The sequence below is a fragment of the Acartia tonsa genome, chromosome 5, assembly GCF_053477335.1.
Source record: "Acartia tonsa isolate MP-2025a chromosome 5, ASM5347733v1, whole genome shotgun sequence".
Lineage (NCBI taxonomy): Eukaryota > Metazoa > Arthropoda > Copepoda > Calanoida > Acartiidae > Acartia > Acartia tonsa.
This window is the reverse complement of record NC_137264.1, coordinates 50,698,219-50,718,871: the sequence shown is the minus strand read 5'-3', so window position 1 is coordinate 50,718,871 and position 20,653 is coordinate 50,698,219. Positions and strand designations below refer to the sequence as shown.

The following is a 20,653-nucleotide window of genomic DNA, read 5'->3' as shown; positions in this document are numbered from 1 at the left end:
ATTAAAGAAAGCTTTAACATTAACCAGAATAAAAGATTGCTCTGTTTACAATGTTAGATTGATATAATAAGATTTACATACTAGAGGACACTTATTCATTTATAATCTTATGTGGATAGATATGTGTATACGCTATATGATCTCACAAACAGTTAGACTAATTTCCATTGTAAGCAATTAGAATCAAGGTCAAAAAGGTTTTTATAGGATGTGAACAAAACAAGATTAATTATGTCCAGATAAAAGGACCGTAGATAAAGCTAAACTACATTTTAATAGAACAGTAAAGTGTTATTTATTTCGAATACAGAAATCTAAGGGATGGGATAATATACGATAAAAAAACTACCCCCCAATTATGATAAATATAATTACCAATTACGTAGATCTAAATTATTGGTGGAAAAGTTTTGACATTGCCACATTGTTACAAGGTTTTGAGAAATTACCGATCGAGTTTTAAAACGGGATTATATATTTAAAAGACATAACGACCTATCTATAATACAAAGTAGAACGATGTCTGTCTGTCTGTCTGTTTGTTTGTCTGTTTGTTTGTAGCAAAGGATCTCGCTAACCGCTGAACCGATCGGGTTCTCCTTTACAGGGTAGCTTCTCATAGGTCACGGAAAGGTTTATAACTATTTTCTTGGAGGGTAGGACACACCCAACACCCCCAAAAAATGAAAAATACCCCCACCAAAAAAATTTCTTTTTAAAACTAAAATTAAAATAGTGGGGTCGACTACCCCCCCTCCATAAAAAATATCCCCCCCCCAAAATTTTTTTTTTAATTTTTCTTTTAAATCTAAAATACGAAAAATTGGTTTGATTAAACCTCTTGGGGCAAAGCCCCTAGAGGCTAGGGGCGAAGCCGCTAGTTCTTAGTATAGAAGAGCAACGTTGCAAACAACGTGGCCTCACTTGTTTTTAATGTTTTGTAATCTGAGCATGTTTCTTTGCTTTGTACAAACAAATACCAAACATTAGATATGTTCTTGCAGTACAACAAAATTACCCGCTTTAAAATTAATTGTTGGCTGAAAACATGGTAGGTTTTAATCTTGTCTTAAGGGAATAAACAGGCGTAATGAACATTAATGACTTAAAAAATGCGCATTCAATGAGTTGTCTGATAGGTGTTTGATTGATTGGCGTTCTCCTCTTTTTTTTCTACCTCCCCCCCCTACCCCCGACAGAACAACAATATTAGTTTAGGTTAGGTTACGCAGGCAAGAGGGCCGAGTGCTTTGGCTAGGCAGGCTAGGGGACCGAGCGCCGCGGCCAGACTTGATAGTTCTGTCGAAGGGGGGGGGGGGGGGTTAAAAAAATATTTATGATATTAATTGATATGTAAGGCTTAGCATTTTTTTTATTAGATCATGATGATATATAGTAATTGAGTACCTGGCACGAGGGTAAAACCAACATTTAACCCTAAAACTTAGATGTAGGGGACAGGGTTAATTACCACCTCTAAATTAGTTTGGGCCCTTGGGGTTATCTTATGAATCAAACCTTTAACCAACCGGAAAAAATCAGTTTACTTTGAATAATGCATAACAATACAGTTTAGCTTTTTTTTCAAAGGAAAAGCAAAAATTTGCTTACTTTTGTTATTAAGGATGGTAAAATAATCACTATTTATTCAGATAGGAACGTAAATTACACCAGTACCCAAAGCTTAATAACTTTAATATATCGAAGAGTTAATTTGATTATCATCATTGGAGATGAACATTAATTTATCATCAACTGTCTTATCCCCTAATTCCCTGTTATGTAATATTTTATATTCGGATTAGAGTAAAACACTAGAGGGAGAAAGGGTTAAATAATTGAATCTCCCCATCGCAACTGCCTTGTGCAACCTTTATTATTAAATTAAAATCAATTAATGGTGTCACTTTTATTACCACTGCCAAGTAGCAGAAAATAATTTAGAAAAAGGTCTTTGATGAAGAAAGGACCTTTTATATTCGGACCTTTATGAACATAAAACCAAAAAACAGAAAAATAAAACCATTTTTTTCAGTACTGCCCAAACGACAAATAAAGAAAACCAGTTTTTGCTTATTTGCCTAATTTGTCTAGATTTTAGCAGCCTTATTGTAATCTCTCTTGGCTTTCATGAGTCAGCAAAAACTTAAAATTGAGGTTTCTTACCCAAAACTTGTATTTACAACAATTCCACCTTAAACTAAACATTACATTTTCTTTTTGTCTGGGAAGTTTATTCATTGTAGCAAAAATATTTCTACTAATTCTATATCTGGCTCATGTAAATATTGTAATTGTAAGGGAAATGCCTTGATTAATAAGCATGCATAACTCATTAAATTTTGTTAATTAATAATCATACATAAGACATTGTGGCGTATACCCTAATATGACTAAAAGGTTCATAAAAAATATATTTATTTTTTGCAGATTAAAAAATTATATTTTAGAAGATTTATAATGTGATACTTTTAATATTTTGATATAAAAGTTTTACAAGATTGAATTGACATCTTCTTTGTAAACATTTAAAGAGAGACAAATAGCTCTGTTTTTAAAACTTATGTCTGGATGTTAAAACCTTTCTTGATATTAATGCCATTGCCAATAGTACAGAACGGGCAATTTAAATGTCTCACACTCATAAATTTTGCTATAATTTGGTATTATTTTGTTTATATTTAGCATTTAAAACTTTACTTTTTAAGGCAATGTGGTAGCAGGTCTTATGTTTAATGTTATTTTGAAGCCAATAGAATAAAAATAAATAAGAACAGATGGGGTTAGGTTTATTTTTTCTAGAGTCATATTTCTTGTTTAGTTTGGCCTACAATTACAGTCTATAACCAGCCCAAGTACTATTACCAAACTTTTCAAAATATAGTTTACATGATCTTACTGGGCATAAATTTACAACTCTGTATAAAGAATACAATTTTAAAATTTAGAACAAAAGCTTGAATTTTATAGAAAAGGTTAAGAAATACAAATTATGTGGAAATGTATTCCTGTATCAATCCAAATAGAGGCCATTTCTGTTTTAAGAAAATTAAATTTGACTTGATTTAGAGGACAAATTTATTCTGGCTGTCCCATACAGGAATAGTAGGGACATTATTTACTATTTTTTAGTAGTGGGTAGCTACTTTAAACATTTGTCTGTAAATTTCCACAAATTGAGTCATGGTTTTAAAAATTTGTCTCTTTCTTTTTAAATATGAATCAATAAAGAATTTTAAAAATATTGAACTTAACAATCCGGAAGCAGAATAAAATAAATGGCAGAAAAGCTAATACATTTAAACCTTTATTTTGAATTAAAAAAAAAACATTACTTATGCTGTAAAAAAACCCAACATATTATTAGCCATCTGAGGAATTTTAATCTTAACTTAGCCTAGTAAAGATGTGTAATCAAATATTTTTTCTTAAATCCTTATTTTCTATCCCTTTACTCTTTAAAGCTAATGTGAAAGTAAATTATCCAGAACCACCAAGCTGTATATGTAATATATTATGCTTTTAATCCTATAACATAAAGTATAAAGATCTCGGATACTGCTTGTCTTAATGAGTAATGCTTTTTAATTGTCTTGGGGGTGATTTTAAGCTTCTTTCCTGACCTTTCTTACCTTACTTTAGAGATTATGGACGAGCAACTATATAGAAGAGGCAAAGATGAATTAAATCGGTGAATAAAGCATTGAATTTTATTTTCTGTTGACTTCTAAATTTGGAAATAAGTAGAACTAATCCTTTGTCTATATATAAGCCATATAAAATGATGTCTTTAATTGGGGTTCTAAACAATTTTGGGAACTTTCTAGAAACCATTTCTATACGTACAACAATAACTTTAGGTTAGATTTCTTTAATCATACGTTGGTAATGTATTGCTTAGTTCTAAGGGCATTTCCACGTTAAATATCTGTAATACATTCAGGCATCTATCATAAATATCAGACAAAAAATTCTTATTTCGATTTTCAATTTCGTCCATTGATCATAAATAGACGCTAAAACTGTTAGATTCTAAAGTTCTTATCGATTTGTGCCCTAAAATAAGTTTACATTATAATGATCTAATAATATAAACTATTTTATTTATAAAAAAAAAGTATTATTGCTTATTAGTTCACCTAGTTACAAGATGTGAAACTTTTAATCTTAGATGTGCACTTTGTATTGTGGGTTAGCAACCTAATTATTGATGAAAGGAAGATATTATATTATACTCAAATACAACTATCTTATTTCTTTAAAACAGTTTAAAAAACTTTTTCATAGAATTAAATTACTTATTACAACTAATTTGTTTATAAGATAATTTTTAAACTTATTTTAATCTTCTTTTTAAAGCGCAGCTATTACTAGAGCATGAACGTTCCATTTATATCTGTCTATGAGATAGGCAGGTACATGAAAATAAATATGACTGTAACTTTTTTGTTTAAATTTATAAATTGCCTCATCATAATATTTGGTATCTGTATAAAATTTTTTGCCATTATGAAATATCAGTTTTTTTCATAGCTGCTCAACTTAAGCAACATAATTGTACTTGTTTGATTAAACTATTGGAATGCTGTAATTCCATGGGTTTATGACATTAAATAAAGGTGGTCATTGCTGAAATGTTATCGCAATGCTAATACTGATTACAGCATTTAATCTGCTCATATACAAATGATTGCTAATTTACTTTCACAAAATTTTGAAAGAATCGTATGAACACTGTGTAACTAATCCAATAGATCTCTAGAGCCTGATCTAACAAAGCAATAATTCTTTCCATTGTTTCACACTGTATGTACTATCATATACAAGGGCAATTTTATCCATATGCAGCGCAACAATAACCATCTAAAAACTTTTAAAAAGAAGAGTCAAGTACATTTACACAGATTGCCATAAATAAACTACTGAATGTTAGAAAAAAATTAGGTTTTATATTTAATTGAAATTTTTTTTTACCTTGTTTATATAGACCTCCCCCCCCCCCCCCACCATAAGGATTTTTTATTTTTATAATATATTTTAAAAGTGCAACTCTCAATTATTATTTTGATCAATTAATTCAGGCAGAGTCATTCTTAATCCAGGCACATTTTTAAAAGCTGCCTAAAACACTAAATCACATTTTTTATGCCATTTTTTCTTTAACTTACAATAACATTGACAATAAGCCTACTAGAGCTAGACAAAAGTAAAACATGGAACAAATATTTTGAATATAGAATTGCAATATTTAATTTATATTTTGATATTCTTAAGGCTAGGGGCGAAGTTAATAGCATACTAGCGTGTAATATAAAACAATGCATAAATAGAGATAATTAAAAGAAGTGGTCACTATGACGTTATACCATTTCTGCAGTGGACTTTTTCAGAGGCGCAGCTACGCTATAATTAGTGTTTGTCCCTTCGTCAAAGCAATTTACGTTATGGGCAAACCTTACACTTGCCTCTTTGTATATTGCAACGTTCAGTAGAAATCTTAATATTTTGTTATTGCATACATAGAACTCTCCCTAAATCTCTCCACTGAGTGTTCCTTTTTTTCTGCGCTTATTACTGGAGCACAAAAAAAACCACCCACGCTTAATTTTGAAAAAAATTGGAAATAAGGGGCTAGTGGTAGTTTTTAACCCCCCTTTGGTGCTCCAGTATTCATATGTAAGCAAGCACCAAAGATATAATTGTTCTTGTTTTCTTTTGACTAATATTCTTTTGTTTGATTTTCCGCATTGATATATCTCACACCTTTTTCTGCCTTATAATCATTAACGGAACAATTCTATATCTAAGGTTCATCACTGAGTTATAAAAGGCATCCAAGGGCACTGGAGGGTTATGTTGACCCTCCTTTCTCATTTTAGTTTTAAATGGAAGAAAAGAGGAGATTATCTTTCTTGAGGTGATTTCTCCTGGGATAGTGACAGTACCTTTTCAAAATATTGTTTTCAAATCTTCTCTGGAACTATAACTGCAAACCATAACAGTTCTGTGGTTTGAAAGATCTTAAGCTGCACACAGACAGACTTTTTCAATTACAGAATATTACAGAACAAATCTAACATTTTTATCATTACAATTTTGAAAAAAAAGTAAAAAGATGATGAAAATAAAACATTTCTTTAATTCTCTTCATAATTGTTAAATTAACAAGGATGACAACATCCATAAGTAGCGAAGCACAAACAATTAAATAAGAATTTAGATATTAATTGTCAAAAGCATGTATATTAGGAAAAAATCACGAAGCCTTTTCAACATTTGTTTTTAATTTCTTAATATTTATATTTCAGTACTATGATAAACTGACTGATGGTTAAAGTAAATTACATAGTGGATGCTCAAAACAACGAGAAATTTAATTTTGATATGTTTAACTACAAAAATTTAAAAAAACGGACCATAAACACCAAAGATATGAGGAAAAATGTAAAAAATATAAAAATAGCCAAAAACCTGGAAAAAGGCAATTCTGACCGTCATAGTTGTTTTCTTTAACCCATTAGTGCCGAACTTCCCCCCTGTCGTCAGAATCACTTGAAATTTTAAACACAGCTTCCTTAAGGGATTGTAAGACATTTGTATTTTTAGATTTTTTGATTTGTGGCATACCAAAGAAGTTTTTTTTTTGCGTCGTTTCCGACGCATTCGGACTAATCATTTTTCCCATGCATCTATTATGTACCATATCGGACTAATCATCTTAGGCTTTTACTGTATAATCTATTAGTTGCTTCGCCCCTAACCTCCAGGTTGGGTGGGGAATGTCAGAAAAATAGCATAAAACCATCCCAAGATATATATAAAGCTTTCCTGATAAGTAAAACCAGTTCAGACCCGAAATTTCTATAATCTTTAGCTTCAGACAAAAACCTTACTACTTTATAGTATGGAACACTATACTAGCAGCCGCTTCGCCCCTAGAGGCATCCAGGGACCCTTGGGTTTGGGGAGAGTCAAACCCCCTCTTTCAATTACAGTTTTTAAAGAAAAATTTTAAAAAATAATGAGAGGGGTTTATTATTTATAGGGGTGATTTCTCCTAGAGGAGCGGTTGTGGTACTCTCCCCCAAAATAGTTATAAACCTTACCAGGTCCTATGAGAAGCTACCATGTAAAGGAGAACCATATCGGTTCAGTGGTTAGTGAGATCCCTTAGTACACACAGACACATGTATGTAGAATGTATTTAGATCCTGTTACTTTATTAAAAGGATACATAACACAGATACTCTACAATCAGTGTCTGTCTGTACGTCCATTCGTCTGTATAAAACAATTCAGAATATAATTATTTGGTACTAGTGGCTACGCCCCTAGAGGCCTTTAGGGGCACTTGAGATGGGGAGAGGTCATTGAATTCAACAACAATATTTTTTATTTAAAAAGAATTAATTTCATTAAGTTAATTCTATTTTTTCTTGTGTTGGGGGTCTTTTTTTAGTGGCGATTTCTCTTTGGAGGGTGGTGGTACTCTTCCCCAAAATATTTATAAACCTTACCAGGTTCTATGAGAAGCTACCATGTAAAGGAGAACCATATCGGTTCAGTGGTTAGTGAGATCCCTTGGTACACAACACACAGACACATGTAGAAAGTATATCCTGTTACTTTATTAAAAGGATACATAACACAGATACTCTACAATCAGTGTCTGTCTGTACGTCCATTCGTCTGTATGAAACAATTCAGAATATAATTATTTAGTACTAGTGGCTACGCCCCTAGAGGCCTTTAGGAGCACTTGAGATGGGGAGAGGTCATTGAATTCAACAACAATATTTTTTATTTAAAAAGAATTAATTTCATTAAGTTAATTCTATTTTTTCTTGTGTTGGGGGGTCTTTTTCAAGGGGCGATTTCTCTTTGGAGGGTGGAGGTAACCTCCCCAAAAATAGTTGTAAACCTTCCTAGGACCTATGAGAAGCTACAAAGAAAAAAAAGAAGCATATCAGTTAAGCAGATACACAGATAGATACCCTTTCACTTTTTTACAATGTTTAGCAAAGAAATATGATTTTGTCGACAATTATATTGAACAACCCAATACATGACAACCCCTCAACCCCCCCCCCCCAGCCCCTGTTAATCCTTAAAGTTTTATAATAACTTTTTCTTATTTGTTGTCTTACCAACTGTGGGGAATTGTATTTGTATTTTGATTGGTTGGTTTATTAAGTGTCCAAATGTTTCAACCACTAAATGTAATCTACAGAAAGATTTTATGGTAAAATATCCCTGAGAAAGTACATCAATTTATCTGCCATTGACTTACTATTTTAGATCCCTAACCAATACATTTCTTAGTTGTAGCGTAGTTGTTAATTATTTGGATGCAATTATATATATACAGACGGACGGATGTACTGACAGACCATAATTGTAGAGTATTTGCGCTATTTTTATGAATATATTAACAGCTAGGCTGCAATAAAAATTACGGAAGTATAAACATATTTACAGTCTTTAATTGGCTGTAATTTTGGATATATAGACAGACATACATACATTCCCTAGTTGTAAGGTAGCTATTATTTATTTGGATGCAATTATGGAAATACAGACAGGTGGACGTACAGACAGACCCTAGTTGTAGATTATCTGCGCTACTACTTTTATATTCTTAAAATAAAGTAACATGTTATTGTATGTCTTTGTGTGTGTACCAAAGGACCTTGCTAACCACTGAACCTATATGGTGCTCCGTTACAAGGTAGCTTCTACTAGGTCCTGGTAAGGTTTATAACTATTTTGAAGGAGGGTACCACCACCATCCCTTAAGAGAAATCATCCCTAGAAAATAAAAAAAACCAAAATAAAAAAAAGACTTTTTCTTTAAAAAATTGTAATTGAAAGAGGGGATTTGACTTCCCCTGCAATCTAAGGGGCCCTAGATGCCTCTAGGGGCGTAGCCGCTGCTTGTTTGTATTCCATACTATAAAGTAGTAAGGTTTTTTGGCTCAAGCCAAAGAATACAGAAATTAAAGGTCTGAATTGGTTTTACTTATCAGGGAAGCTTTATAAATACCTTGGGATGGTTTTAAGCTATTTTCCTGACATCCCCCACACGTCCTAGAGGTTAGGGGCGTAGCAACTAGTAGATTATAGGAGATTATACAGTAAAATCCTAAAATGATTAGTCCTATAAGGTCAAAAAGGACGCAATGGCTAAAATGATTAGTCCGAATGCGTCGAATACGACGCACAACAATTTATCAAAAAAAAGTATGTAAACTAACTAAAATTAAAGAAAACTTAGCAGAAACTAAAAATATATAACAAATGCTATAATTAATTATAAAAAAGTATGTTTTAATTCTTTAAAAGAAAAAAGTTAGACCTGGTGTGGAAATTTTTTCCTATTTTTTCCACCTCTGCCATGAAAATATGATTTCATCTGGCCATCGAATTAAGTGAGAGGCCAAGCAATGTAGAGGACAAAACTTGAAGCTCTATTCAGTTATTTACAAACATTTAAAAAGGACAGCATAAAAAAATAGAGTGATAGTATAGGTTTGAATTTGTGCGTCGTTTAAGACCCTATTGTCATTAATGGGTTAAACAATAGAAAATTTAATTTTGATATCTTTAACTGAAAAAATTTTGGAAATAGGACCATAAACACCAAAGGTATGGAAGAAAATGTAAAAAATTCAAAAATAGCCTAAAACCTGCTTAAAGACAGTCTGACCGTCATAGTTGTTTTCTTAAATCGACAGGAAAATTCAATTTTGATATCTTTAAATGAAAAAATTTTGGAAATCGGACCATGAACACCAAAGGTATGGAAGAAAATGTGAAAAATACAAAAATAGCCTAAAACCTGCTTAAAGACAGTCTGACCGTCATAGTTGTTTTCTTAAATTGACAGGAAATTCAATTTTGATATCTTTAACTGAAAAAAATTTGGAAATCGGACCATAAACACCAAAGATATGGAGAAAAATGTGAAAAATACAAAAATAGCCTAAAACTTGCTAAAAAGCAGTCCGACCGCAATTGATGTTTTATAGTTAATTGTGCTCCTTAATAATAGGAATGTTGTAAAAAATTTCAGCCTTTTATCTTTTATAGGAGCCGAGAAATTTACGTTTCCCCCAAACTAAGACGGACAGACGGACAGACGGACAGACGGACATTTCAAATTATAGAGTAGCTTCGCTACTAAAAAGTACTATATAGGATTTGTGTTCTTTAGACTTAAAAATGGCGTTTAACGCTTACATTATATTTTACTTTCATTTTGAAAAGTTCTGAGACATAAATTTAAAGCAAAATAGTTTTTCTTTTGGAGTCATTGTAATATATCCATTTATTTAAACAAACAAGGATGACAGTATGAAACAGGAGATAAGTATAGATTTTTAAATTGTTATTGTAAGTAAAGAGTGTCTAATAAGTGAATTATATACAAGATCCTTAAAGGCCAGAAATATTACCACTCAAAAGTTAATTGTCTGTTTGTGTTAGCAGATTTGTAAATCATACACCTACTCGATAAACAAATATACAGACGGACGGACTGACAAAGTGAATTAAAAATTAGGTTCAATGATAAAAGAGTAACATTTATTGCTTATTTTGCTGTGCCCAGCATGAAACCTCGCGCACACAAACACAACAATAAATACACAAGAATACACCATACATTTATTGGAGGTGTCTTTACAATTGCAACAATGAATATTTCATACCTAAAAGCCACGCTCAACATAGTAATTTCCTATTTTTCTTTCAAATTACTAGGTACGAGTTTAAGATATGTGTAGAAAAGGATTATGTCTAACCTAAAACGTTGACTTTAACATCCATGAAGAATAGTCATTATTTACTCATAAACATAACCCTTCCTTTCTTGAAAAAAGGCAAATATTTTTAACCTTTTCCACAAATAAATTTTTTCTCTCAATGATTTCTTATTATTTGTTTTTCCCAATATTGTATAATGTATATGTCTAAATAAGAAATTTCAAAAAGGCAAACGTTTCCCTGAAAACTAATATTGTTATCAAACTCTATCAATTAAAAACTTTTCTAGCCTTACTTTAACATAATCATTAACAAGTAAAACATGAATTATATATAACAAATGTTAGGTAGAATACATGAGAAATATTTTTACAATAATTGTTCCCATTGCTTTATTTATTTTATTTTGAATTAGTAACATTTAGTTAACACTATTTGTATGCATAGAGCAAATATATTGTATGTTGTTCTATATATATTTATAAAATATTTATATATATTGCGAATAATTTTGCTTATTGAAATGCATAAGAATTTGGTTGGTATAATTTTTCATGCATTTTCTTTCACAGATTTTTTTCTTGAAAAAAGAAGCTTTTAAAGATCAACACAGTGAAATAAAAATGGACGAAATAAAACATCTTTCCTTAAATGATTATGTTCTATAATTATTGGAATTGCCTTAAAAATCCAAAATAAAGAGTAAAACAATATATGTTTTTCTTTCTGAAGCTTAAGAGCTAACTAACCATTGAAATGTTTTGGTTGTTCTTTTCAGGAAATTAACCTTTTGGTCCTGTGTTGGTTGTAAGCTATTTACCTGAAGACAGGACCTCCCTAATTTGTTTATTTAAAAAAATATTTTGAACTATCTAAATTCTTTAAATAATTTAAATATTTAAAATACTTAATAGATATTTAATTGATTTAAAAAAAGTTCAAGTAATTATGCAAGCTTTGTAAAGTTGGCAACCAAAGTTTAAAATTTAAATATGTTTAAGAATAATGATGAAAGGATCATTTTACGGATTCAAAATGAGGCTTATTGTTTTTAACCCTTTGACAAATTAAGCATTATGATTGAATAATAAGATTAGTATGTTGATAAAGACCTCAAAAATAGCACTTTTTTTATTGTCTTTTTGTCCAGTAAATGAAAAACTTTAAATAATAACACAATTAACACAAATCTATTTAATTGTTGAAAACTTTTAGCAATTTTAAAAATCAACTTTATAGCATTATATTTAAGTATGCGTGGTTGTTACATAATCAATATAACGCTATTCTCATGACATTATGACTGGTATAATAACTACACAAAATTTTAATAGGGACGGAGGTTGCTAATGACTTGTGGTTTTTCCCCCAAAACAATTTTCGCCAAAGTATAGAATAACTTTCTCTAGGAAACTTTGTTAAACTCTGCATAAACGGTGCACTGCAAAAATATTTACATAAAACAGCAATTTTTTTTATAGTCAAATTGTAGGTAATTGTATTAATTTGAAATATAAATCTCATAACATATGAGATTATTTTGAAATTACCGGGAGGTGTTTAGCATCCAAAAAGTTCCTTCCTTTCAAAATAGTGCCAATTGGGAGTTATTATTTTTGCAGTTTCTGGAAAACACCTAATTGCAGTGCACAGCACAGTGTGCTTAAATGAATTTGCAAATTTTCATAATTACTTCTTTGCCCATTCAATCTCGGGGAGTAAAAGATCTTACTGGTGTGCCCCCACTTCTGCATATAGTCTGTTTCTTAGGGAGGGAGGGGACCTTGGACTGATATTATTCCGGTACCCAAAATATTATTGGATTCAACTACTTTGATTACTTATACAGCATGACCCTCGAAAAAGTATTTTTAAGCATCTGCAGCCCTTATTTCTCAATGAATTATTAAAAAATGCATATGTCCTTGTTCTCCATAGTATTCCACGTAAGTAGATATAAAAATATTTTTTTTACCTCCATTAACACCGGAGATTTTTAGAGCTAAAGTTTTGAAAAAGTGACTGAGAAAAAGAATTTTTTTTTGTTTCTCTTATTTTTTGGATGGTTATATTATGTTTTTCTGGCAATTGAATAATAAGACACAAAGAAAAACAAGTTAACTAAATATTTCTTTTTTATTCCACCAAAAATATAAATTTTTAATGGCAAAAAATACTACTGAATGAATTGATTATTTGCAAATTTTAGGTTATTTATTAACCCTTATTTATAGAAAAGGATTAATTATGACAGTTGCTCCGCCTACTTTTCTGACATCTCAATTATTTAATAAGGGGTAAATTAAGCTTTTTAGACTAAAAAATCATTATGTTTTATTTTTATTTTCTTTATAACTTGTTTGTTATTAAAGTTAGGATTGTGAAACAAAAACAATTTTCCTGCTATATTCATAAAGATTTATTTGGTTTTTTAATCTTAAACAATTTTGCCTAATAAGTAAGTTTTTCAAAATATCATTAAACTAAAAAGACTCAAAAAATATGTGTAAAAAAATGCTTTTTACTCAAAAACTAAATTTTTTATTTCATTTTTGTATAAAGTTTCTGCTAGTAACAAAAATAAAAGGATTTCTAGCTTAATTTTGCTAAAAAAGTCGTATCATGTTAAAAGTTACTTTTTCCTCAGTCACTTTTTCAAAACTTTAGCACTAAAAATCTCCAGTGTTAATGGAGGTAAAAAAAATATTTTTATATCTACTTACGTGGAATACTATGGAGAACAAGGATATATGCATTTTTTAATAATTCATTGAGAAATAAGGGCTGCAGATGCTTAAAAATACTTTTTCGAGGGTCATGCTGTATAAATCTCTATTGGTTAGTTCAAAACAAGTAAAGTATAATTTTTTTTTTACAATTTTAATCTATAAAAGGGATAATTTGGTTTATCATAATTTGAGATGTATATCAGTTTATCGTTCATTATCTTATCCCTTAAAAAGTAAAATGTTTCTCAAGGTATAATTGATGCAAAATCATTTTGTTTTTTAATGAAAGCCCCTACTTTTTTTGCAATTGCGTCTTTTTAGTAAATATAAAACTTTGACGGTAACTATGGCATACCTAACTTAATACCCGGGAAGGAAGGGGACAATGGGAGATAAATTAATGTCAACATTAGCTCTAAAAGCATAATTTTACACCAAGTAAGGATTAGTTTTCTGTCAATTGTCAATGTTTCACTCAAAGCAAACATAAAAGTCTTCAATATCTGCTGGAATACAACCAAACGGAGCCAAAATTAAAAATCATATTGTATTGTAGGCAAAACACGAAAATAAAGATTATAGAATCAATACCAGTTTTGTTAGCCCATCCTTCCTATGTAACTTTTATGTTTTTCTCTCAAGGTTTTTAAATACAGGGTGCGCCACATATCCTCGGACATTCTTTAAACGGCCATAGCGTCAAAACTACTTGACCAATCAGGACGTTTGACCCCACTATAAAAAGCTTAGGTAATGACCTTTAAGCACAAAAAAATCTTTGGACGAAGATAGGCTCGTACGCCGAGCTGGCCGCGCTTATGTTCAACAAGGCAGATTCGAGTTGCGCCGGTGGTATAATCTGGATTCTCGACTAGGGCCCAATAAATCGGACCTCAGCCCATCTGTAGATGAGGTAGAGTTATGCAACTTGCTGGGGATACTGTTAGATACATAAGTAAGACACTAGAAAAGACTAGAGCTCTCTATCTAAAATGGCTTGGCTGTAGTACTCCGGCAAAGTGAAACGTGACAGATTTAGAGATATCAAAAACGTCAAAAATCATGTAAAATCGTGAAAATTTCTCGGTTCTCGACTTTAGAGACCCATATGGAACTTAAAAACTTATTTTAGACTATGGATTGTGCTGACAACCCTATTTGAATCTTCATGCCATTTTTAAAAAGGTATAGAACGTCGTTCTAGCTCAACTGTGGTCTAAATAAAGGCCTCCGTGTCAAATGGTAGCTTGAAAGTTGGGTGAATTAGGATCCTGCGGTTACTCACATTCCTAAGGAAATGGGGCCTCCCAGCAGCCCTATCTTAATTCAATGGACTTTTGTTCCTAGGGCTACTTTGAAGCATGCACCAATAGACGTGCCCATGCCACAAAGACCTCCCTCATTGCCGCTATTAAGGAGAACTTCGCCATCTTGGACAGGTACATTTTGACCTGTGCCTGCCGGCGGTTGAGGAGGCGGGTAAAGGCGGTGATTGATGCTGGCGGCGATTTTAATCAATGATCTAAAAGTCATATACCTAGTTTGCTTCCCAGTTTTCAAAATTTAATAAAATCTTTAAAATTTACGATTTTATGTTCATTTGTTTACAATTTAGAAAATGTCCGAGGATATGTGGCGCACCCTGTAATTTATTTATCCTACTTATGGAAAAAGTTAGCTAGGTAAGAAAATTCTTGATTTTAAAGAATTGCCCTAAAACAATAAAAAAAATAATACAATGTATCTATCATCACGTTAAAAGTTGCTATGTCTTTTCTTTATTGAGATTATTCAATTTATATCCCATGTCAAATTAAATAAAATTCTAAAAATTTATGACAAATTTTTCACAATATCATATAATGAATAGTACATAAAGATTGCACAGCGCATATTTTACGTGCATATTCTTTGCATTATAAGTCATAAATGTTTTAATATTATGCAAAATTATGGCTGTTTCTTCTCAGATAGCTTTAAAATTATAGCTTTAGGTATTTTCTACTTTTTAAAAATTTTTAGTGTTAAAATTTTACAGTTTACATTCCAAGCAGATTTGGTATTCCAATAGTTTTTCCTTGCAAAACTAAAATCTGGTGTCACATCCCCACCGCAGAGTATTCAATATTCTATAAAAAATGCAATAACAAAAGAGAGGGAGAATTTATGTTGATATTGAAGCCCCAGGAAAGTAAAGTTAATACTGTTGTAATAATATGCAGTTCTGAAGATTTGATAATATGATACATGTGTAGAAGTGAATGCACATCAGATCTGAATTGCAGATGCACAAATTTTTACCCAAAACTAGCGCAAGCTGTATTCATATAGCTAGGCACTGTGCGTGGATTTTACATGGAAAAATGATTTAGATTTTAGCCAGGTACTTTTAGAATAAACAATAGAGCATTCGTGTAGTAGCTATAAAAAGGGGAAGTTGCACGAAATGAATCTAAACTTGAATTTAGTGAACTGAATAGTTTTTTCCTGGTCATTGGTTTAAACTTCATCTATAGGGCATATATTCGAAAGAATTTCAATTTTCTACCACGTAGTTTAAAAAATATCAAGACTTGAAAATCGTTTTCTTGAGATATATTGAAACAACCCAAAACCTGAATAAAGATACTCTAAAGAGCACATATTTTATTTATTTAAGTACTTACAAAAAAACATTGCATTTTGGAGATTCTAATATTTTTTTCTTTGTTTATTTCTCTCATACATTTAATGGAATTTGTAGGGAAAGAATAAAATCTGCAATGAAGCTTCATACAACCATTGTTGCCATTCTAATTCGTAAGAACATAAAACAAACACAATTTTATACAATAGAAGCGTAGCTTTTAAAGTTATAAGTAAATTATGTTTATAAGAACAATGTGTAAGATAAGAGAAAAACCATTTTGGTCTGAAACATTAAGACCTAATGGGTGTAAAGGTAGTAGTCCTACCTTTAAAGAAGCGGAGTTACTCTATACTTTACTTTGTTAATCCTTCAGTACGTTACGCTATTGGCGAACTTATTGGCTGCTATTTTGATATTTACGATTTTTTCTGTTTAACTACTTTTTACATGTTGTCATCCTTGTTTCAAAACATTGTGCCGCCATTAGCAAATAAAATAATCTATTTAATATATGTATAATATGTATTTATTTAGTGATTATAATTGTATGATAGTTTATTTAGTGGTAATTGGTCGTGAAACTAATCTTTAATTTACTTAATCCGTTCGTCTATAACCTTTAAGAATTAATTTTAATGAGAAGTATTTGTTCTTATCTTTTTTAGCTCCTAACTCAGATAATTGACAAAGATTTATAACTTCTTTATTTCTGAAAACTTTTGGATTTTGTGTCCGTTTTACTTTTGTGGGCAATTAAGAAAATGTTGCTTGACCTACGATTATATAATCTTAATATCTCTTAGTCTGTCAATATTTTTTGCTGTTATTATTATAAAAGTCTCGTTACTTTTGTATGTTTTGGTGCTTGTAATCATATGATAGCTTATTGGAAAACCTATAATGAGCACACAGAGTAATTGGTAGATTAAATCAAATTAATCAAACATTGTTATATAATATGACTCAAGGATAGGACAATGGATTAATATAACACACCAATACTTGAGAGTATTAGGGTGGGTCGATTATGGACATTTTTATCTAAGACCAAAGCGGGAACTTGCAAATGATTTTTGTAAATATATTACACCTCTGGAAAATATAAAATTTATCTTAACCCTGAAAACCATTGGCTACCACACATACAATTTTGAATGGGAGCAGAAAATTTATTGAATGAGAATTATGGATTTATGGTGGTAGAATCAGGAACTTTTGTCCGTTTCAAAATATCTCGTTCCTAACTATTTTTGAGGAATGTTTTTATTAGGCCTGTATTTTTATGTATTTATTAATTTTGTATTTTTTGTAACATATGTAACTATTTATGTACCTTTTACATATCTTATATCTTTTTATATCTTGTATTATATTTCAAGTGAATTAGGAGTATAAGAAGACAAAAATATTTCTTCTTGATTCAATTAGATTCTGCTTTAGGTTTAGTTGAAGTTATAGTTAATATTAGGCTTTACTAGTTAGATTTATTATTTACTTACCCGCATTATTCTACTGAATGCGCCCCTTGCATTATTGATTATTAATATTATCTAGAAAAAATGCATGATTTCTAATTTCAAATTCTAACCCCCTTTAAATAAACGTTGTTAAATTAATAAAAGTTAGCTTTTCAGATTGGTAAATATTTATCTTAGAGCCATAAAAAAAAACTTTTTTTGAATAGCTATCTTTTTAATGTTTTATTCTTTTTAGGTTATCAAGGCAAATGAACTCAATTTTGTAAAATAAAAAGTTGTCAGAAATTAAATCTACAATCTTAAGCTTTAAAAGGTTGAAATTTACCTTTATTGAAATATGACTTTGTAAAGAAAAAATATTTATAAAAATGAGTTTATGTTGCCTTGAAGTGATGTTGTTACTTATTTTGTTTGTTTGTACTGGTCTAGGTCTAACTGTACCTACTGTGGAGCTGATATTGAAGATTACTATCCTCCCATAGGCATACAATATAGCAAAATATTAATACTCAGCCAGTGAAAACAGGGACAGGTCAATGATGGTTAGATTAATCTAAGACCCTTTTCCCAAACATTATTTGCTAGTTGTAGACAATGGAGTAGCAACATTTACTTGTTGTAAAATATGGCATTTTCCATATTTAATTTTGAAGGATGATTTTCATTTAACGTCTATTGTCCTGTTCCTGTATACCTAACTGTATATCTGCAGTCATATATACAATGGGGAGTGCCTTTATTTCCGCAAAAAAATATCCCGATTAATTCGTTTAGACAACACTATTACAACAGCAAAAACTATTCTATCTTGCTTTTAAACATTATTGAATACCCCTTTAAATTATTTTCTAATGTGTCTTTTTGCGAATATGAAACACTATGCCGATATGTGTTAATTTGGGTTAGTCCTTGAACAATACACAATAGACAAACAAACAATCCAATATTAGCGAATACAAGAGAGCTAAATTTTAAATTAGAAAGCTTTGATCTGAAGTAACCTTGTCCAACAAATATAAAGATATACTTTATATAAATGAAAAAATAACAAGGACAATAATGCCCAAAAGGAGAGCAGCAATAATAAAGTAAACAAAGAAATAACTTAGGCTCAAGAAAATTTTTCCAGTATATCCATTCAATGAGGTAATAAAGCTATACACAGTGCGTTTGAAGGTGCTTTTACTTTTGTGTCAGATCCTAAATTGGGACATAGTGCATTTCATTACCCTAGGGTAGGTAACTTCATTTCACTTTTCAATAAAATATAAAATGCAGCGGTTTTTGAGAAAATTAGATTTGAAAATTTCAAGTTCAATTTTTATCCACTAGGAGTTACTGCATAATCATGCCAAGAAAAGCAAAGATTATTTATTTAAAATTTTGTTCAAGTTTGCTTTTATAAAGTTCTTCATAAAACCACTCCTTAAGTGAGTTGATTCATGGCCATTTTTATCATTTGCTTTGCTAAGGTCACCGAAATTCAGCCTTATATAAATCATATATAGAGAAGTTTTATGACAGACTTTATAAAAGCAAAGTTGTTCAAAATTTTAAATAAATAATATTTGCTTCTCTTGTCATGATCATGCAGTAACTCCTAGAGGATAAAATTGAACTTGAAATTGTCCTAACTTAGGTTCCGACACAAAAGTAAAAGCGCCTTTATACGCACTGTGTATAGCGATTAATTTATTGCAGTGCTACTAGATTTTATCTACATATTATTTAACTTCCAAAAGTAAGAGTGAAATAATTTTTAATGAAAGGTTATGTTATCCAACTTTTTCTCTTTTTTCCTTTATTAAAAAGATTAAAAAAGTTTTCTCATGAATGTAACAGCTGGTGTAAACTGCCAATTATGAGTTTGTTGTTTCAGCTGCGCCGCTGCTCTATAAATAAGCTATATCTATGACCTTTAAATTTAAATTTAATTTGTAGGTAACTTTGTAGCTAGATAGTACTCATAATTTAAGAAATTCTTACATATGTACATATATATATAAAATTACCTTTTTCTTTCTTATTTCTTATAATTTCTTTTCTCCCCTGGACATTTTAAAAACTTTTTCAGCCATTCAAATTATGACTTTCAACATTGCTAATTTGAAATATAGAAATATTGTCCCTGTTGTAATATAAGTTAAGTGCTGATTATGAAAAAACTTTTCCTCCCTAACTTTAGGCAAAAAGAAGGAATTAATCCAAACATTTTCCTTTTACATATATAGATTTATACAACACTGCAGATCAATTTCCATACAATTTATTGTTAAAGCAACATTTAAAACTCACAAAAGAAATTTAAAATTGTATCTGATTTAAAGAACATATTAAAAAAATTAAAAATTGGTATAAAATGCTCAAAAAAAAGAAAAATAATAAATTTTAATTTGCTCTTTTCTTTACTTCAATGCATAATTGGTCTATCTGTACTGATATGTGATTAATTTTCTTTTATCAAATATTCAATACAAATATTTACAAATAAAAGTATTTTATACTAAAATAATAAACTATTTTAGATTCTAAATTAAATTATTCTATGAAGCATTAACATCTACTGCAGTGTTAGTGTATAGGAAATTTATTTTCAATTTACAGCATCTATTAAAACTATTGGTAATTTCTTTGTCTGCGCTTTTGTTAGGTTTGGTCCTACAACATTTGTCTTAAGATTAATTTATAAAAACTCTTTCTTTCTATAATTTTTTTTTAGTCTATTAGGATTACCTATGAAAAATTTGCAAAAGAAAAAAGTCAAAAGATTTGTGAGAACTAAATAAGATTGGAAAAGTGTATAGAGCAATGATTGGACTTCAAATAAAAATTATCATTCTTGATTTTCTTGCAATTTTGGTCGGGTGGCACCTTTCCATCTATCTAGATCTGTAGAAATATAAATGTGAAAATCCTGCATGACTCCCTAAAGGCAGTGCACAAAGTGGTGATACAAAACTGACAAAAGTATTATTTTCTATTAGCTATTAGACAATTCTCATAAAAGTTTTTTTTTGAAAATGTTTGTATACTTATAATTTTAAAAGAAAAGT

At 30.3% G+C, this 20,653-nt stretch overlaps 1 protein-coding gene across 2 annotated transcripts in view; it reads left to right on the top strand.

Moving 5' to 3' along the window:
- Positions 1-20,653, top strand: part of LOC145319759 (uncharacterized) — a 65,533-nt gene that overhangs the window by 24,410 nt on the left and 20,470 nt on the right. The window contains exon 4 of one of the 2 annotated variants that reach the window (XR_013880015.1): positions 18,030-18,082. The exons of the other annotated variant lie outside the window; for it this stretch is intronic. The gene's annotated coding sequence lies outside the window, so the exon portion shown is untranslated. The remainder of the gene's footprint in view (positions 1-18,029; positions 18,083-20,653) is intronic. 2 annotated transcript variants of the gene reach the window in all.